The sequence below is a fragment of the Macaca mulatta genome, chromosome 10 (genome assembly GCF_049350105.2).
Source record: "Macaca mulatta isolate MMU2019108-1 chromosome 10, T2T-MMU8v2.0, whole genome shotgun sequence".
NCBI classification, from domain to species: Eukaryota; Metazoa; Chordata; class Mammalia; order Primates; family Cercopithecidae; genus Macaca; species Macaca mulatta.
In genome coordinates, this window is record NC_133415.1 from 38,485,001 (window position 1) to 38,489,918 (window position 4,918).

A 4,918-nucleotide genomic window follows, 5' to 3' on the forward strand; every position below is an offset into this window, starting at 1 on the left:
GGGGAGCTCGGCTCCTAAGATGCGAGTCTGCCGACGCTCCCGGCCGAATGAAAAACCTCTTCCTTCTTTAATCCGGTGTCTCAGGAGTTTTGTCTGCGGCTTGTCCTGCTACATTTCTGGGTTCCCTCACCGGGAAGCGAGCTGGTGATGCACGGAGGGTCGAGGCAGCCCCTTAGGCGGCTTATGCCTGCCCTGTAGAGCATCCCTGCGGGGGACTCTGGCCAGCTTGAGCGATGCGGATCCTCAGAGTGCTGCCGGGTAGGCATCTGCCCCGGTGCGATGCCTCGCCTCCAAAGAGCAGTGCACAGCACGCCCCCGTGGAGGATCCGCACAGTGGCTGGACACTGGGAAGGAACTGGCACTTTCAGTCCGGACATCTGAAACTTGCTGAGACTGCTCTTTGGAACTTCCCCCACTCCGTTTGAGTGGAAGCGTGGCCTGATCACCCACGGCGTGCCTCTACCGGCACTTTGGTTTTGGTTTCTGACTTGACTTGAATTCATTGGTTGATACTTTGGTTTCGGTTTCGATTTTGACTTGACTTGAATTGCTTGATAAACAGGCCTGCCTTGATTGCCACTTTGGTCTTGCTCCTGATTTTGGTTTGGCTTAAATTGCTTGACGAACAGGTGTGCCCTTAACGACACTTTGGTTTTAGCTTTCATTTTGATTTAGTGTGAATTACGTGACTGAGTGACCTTTTACCCTTTCCTTCTCGTAGGGTGAATGTTGTTTCGTCTCGAGAGAAACATAGGTCAGACACAAAGTAAGCCCACTCTGCTAGGAGCCCTCTTAAAAACGTTTCAAAAAGAAAAATAAAAGGAAAGTCATCAAGTCGTCACAACTTACCCTACTAAAATGCATGTTACAGAACCTTACAAAAGGTTTTGCAGGAGATTATAGAGTTCAGTTAACCCCCTAGAGGTCACGAACTCTGGGTGAATTAGAATTGCCCTCTTCTGCTGTTGGATGGCCCACGGAAGGAACTACAGGCAGAGAACAATTGGCCGTGTAGTTCAGGTGGTGACGGGGTCGGAGGACAGCCTGTGTACCTAGATCAAATTCCTTTATATGGACTCACGGCGAAATAGATTATAGACAAAGCCAGCGTTAATTTAGCCCTGTTTAACAACTTTGTGCAAAATAGCCAAAAGTAAAAGTAAGAGCGGCTTCGCCGGCAGACACAGAGTTTTTTTAAAAAGGGAGTCCCAGGAAACGGCAAGAGAAGCCAGTTTTTACGGGAGCCACGAGAGATAACACAGATTCTTTCTCCATGTTTCCCAGCCTACCCCGCTTCACCGAGGCCAACAACCCCCTCAGAAATGAGATTCAGGAGCTGACACGCCCCAGGTCTCACCTCGAAGGGAAGGATCGGAGCCTCCAGAGGCCAAGGAAAGAAGTCGAGATAGTCAAGTGGGCCATCTCAGATCTGGTCTTACTCGAGCTCTGTAAATGCCTCTCAGGGAGATACGAGGACCTGTCTATTATAATGACCAGGCCCACATCCCGGGGGGAGGGGGGTGGGCAACAGACTTTCATCTATCAGCCCTTTTCAACCATTGAGCTACTAAACTGGGAACACCCTGAACCCACCGCCTTGCTCCCGACAGCTAGAGCCCTGTCGAGCATGACTGTGTAGAGGTGTTGGACTCCAGTGTACTCTAGCAGATCTGACCTCCGGGACCAGCCTTGGGCATCAGTACACTAGGAGCTATGCGTGGACGGGAACAGCTTCACCAACCCACGAGGGGAGAGATGTGCAGAATATGCGGTGGTAACCCTGGACGCTGTCGTTAAGCTGGGCTCATTGCTTTAATCCGGGCCTTAGAACTCGGTGAGGGTAAGACTGTAAACATTTACGCTGACTCTCGGTATGCCTGTTTCACCCTCCAAGTGTATAAAGAAAAGAGCCTGTTAAACTCTAGAAAAGAGGGAAAAGAGCAAAAGAAAAAGAAAGACTAAAAGCAAGTGTAAAGATAGAGAATCAAAAGAAAACAGGAGAGACAGACAGCAGTGCGTGGGCGGGGGCAGGGCCCGTGCCGTTTCTCGGGCCCCACCAGCTGGCCGTAGGAGCGTGAGAACGCGGGGGGGGGAAGCAGCATTGTGAGAGGCCGCGGACGTGGATGTAGACATGACCGAAGTCAAGTTAGGCAAGGATTCCAGAGCCGGACAAGGCTAGAGAGAGATTAATGTGCGAGATGGAAAAAAAAAAAAAAGACTCTAGAAGGGTAAATGTTCAGAAGGCAATACAGGAAATGGCCAAGGCCGCAAGACAAAGAGGCCATCGGCCAAGGGCTGCTGCACCTTGGAGGAACCAGACACTCATCTGATCAGGCTGACGGGAGCTGAAGAATGTAAAGACTAGGGCAGACTAGGCACCTTCTCATTAGGCTCCCAGGAGCCCATGGTCACATTAGAAGTTACAAACAGCAAGACTCTGCCGTATCTGGATTCCAATTTCTCACTGAAGGCTCAGCCACTAGATACAGTGACAAAGGGGCGGAGTGGGGGTGGGGATGGGGGGAGGGGGGAACTCCTCCTCTAAGAAACTGAAACAGGAAAAAGAGCCATACCTTGTGAAAACTTGCTTATAGACTTTACAGGACTGCCCCCTGCTGGAGGCTAGTGCTTGTTTGCACCTTTTCAGGGTAAGTTACAGTTTTCCCCACCAGGACAGAAAAAGTACAAGAAGTGACTAAAGTACTGTTAAAAGACATTATCCCCAGGTTTAAGACTACCTCTGATTTTAAAGTCAGACAATAGGCCAGCATTTGTAGCTGTAGCTGGAATAGTGCAAGATTTAACAAGACTGTTAACAATACAACAGAGGTTACACGCAGCCTATCGGCCACAAAGTTCAACAAAAGGTGGAACGCATGAACTGGACACTCGAGCGAGCAGCTACTGGCGACCAAAAAACAAAACGAAAAAAAAAGGGTTGCCATATAGATATAGATAGATAGATAGATAGATAGATAGATAGATAGATGTATATATATACACACACACACACACACACACACACACACACACACACACACACACAGATACAGATATAGATATAGATATAGATAGATATATAGATATATGCCAGGAAATTCACTTAAGATAAAATCAGGTTTTTGCCTACGGTCCTCCTCCGAGTCAGGTGCACCCCTACCAAACAAACTAGGTATCTGCCCTGTAAGATTGTGTTCAGTTGGCCACCCGCAAATCGTAGGTCAAATAAAAGGTGACCTCCGGAAACTAAAGAAATTAACCTTTAAAAGGCAAATGCAGCCTTTCAAAATAGCCATACGAAGTGTTCATAATTAAATAAAGAAAAATAATGCCTATAAGCCTGACACCCATTTAAATCTAGGGACTCTGTTTAAAGTAAAACCTAATTTTTCTACAACCCATATAGGATGAGCCCTATACTGTAACCTTGTCCACTCCCACTGCTGTTAAAGTTGCAGGTGTTGCGTCTTGGATCCACCACAGTCAGCTAACACCGACAGCTCAGGACAAGTGGACCGGCTAACAGGGCGCAGATCATCCAGCCCGGCTGATCCTGAGACGAGACCAAGCTCCAAGCTGCTGCTGAGGACCACAAGCCCTGCTCTAGTCACACACCGGCAGCTGACTAGTCTATGCACGGCCGAAGCTTGAGGACTCATCAAGCAAGTCAATGTAGTTAAAAATCTTAAGACAGATAGTTTTCCTAGAATACTAACTGTTTTCCTATTGTTCTGTCGCTGTATTCAACCTTTTTCCCAGGTGAGGACCTCTTTCGTCCTTGCTGGATATGAATATGCTATACATTGCTTTGTTGTTGTTACCACCCCACCCCACCCCCCACCCATAACCATGCTAGAAGAAACACCTATGTAAGGTGTCCCCACTGTACACGTACTGCTTAGGAAACCCAGACCCGTCCAGCCCAGCAACGATCGCAAGGTCTTTCAGTCATTCTTTAAACATATAAACCAGAAGTTACCAGAACCTCCTCCTTTAGCCAAAAATTTAAAAAATAAAAATAAAAAAACAGAAAAAAACCTATTTCCTCAGTAGGCTGAAAACATTGCTGGCAGCCTAGATGTTTCTTCATGTTATGTTGATAGAAGGGCTAACGTAAGAGACCAATGGCCTGGAGAAGCAGAAGGGTTAATGCCTCAAGATAACATGACTTTAACCAACTCTTTCCCCAAACAGACGCCGCAAGTTCAAGCGTCGGGCTCGTAAAAACTTCTCTGATTAAAAAATACTGTTTTACTTGCTAAAAAAAGGTTTTAAGGCCCAGTTAAAAACTAACCTGCTTAAGACATGACAAAGTTAGTACATGTGCCTGTTCAGGTTTAACACAGGTTTGATCCTAGGTCTTCATTTAGAAAAGAGTTTCCAGCTGTAGAAAATGTAAAACCCTCACTGTAAGTGTATTACTTGTAATAGAAACTTGCTGGCCGGGCGCGGTGGCTCAAGCCTGTCATCCCAGCACTTTGGGAGGCCGAGACGGGCGGATCACGAGGTCAGGAGATCGAGACCATCCTGGCTAACACGGTGAAACCCTGTCTCTACTAAAAAATACAAAAAAACTAGCCGGGTGAGGTGGCGGGCGCCTGTAGTCCCAGCTACTCAGGAGGCTGAGGCAGGAGAATGGCGTGAACCCGGGAGGCGGAGCTTGCAGTGAGCTGAGATCCGGCCACAGCACTCCAGCCTGGGTGACAGAGCGAGACTCGGTCTCAAAAAAAAAAAAAAAAAAGAAACTTACTTGCTTGCTGCGCCCCTGTGTATTACACTTGCTCCTTCCAATGATAAAAGGTTTTGTAGCTACCATGGCTCGTCAGAAAACTTCCACACAAGTGTATTACATAAAACGCTATCACTCTGTCTCGCTAAAAGACCCAAAAAGTAAAAATGAAAGGGAACCCGCCCACTA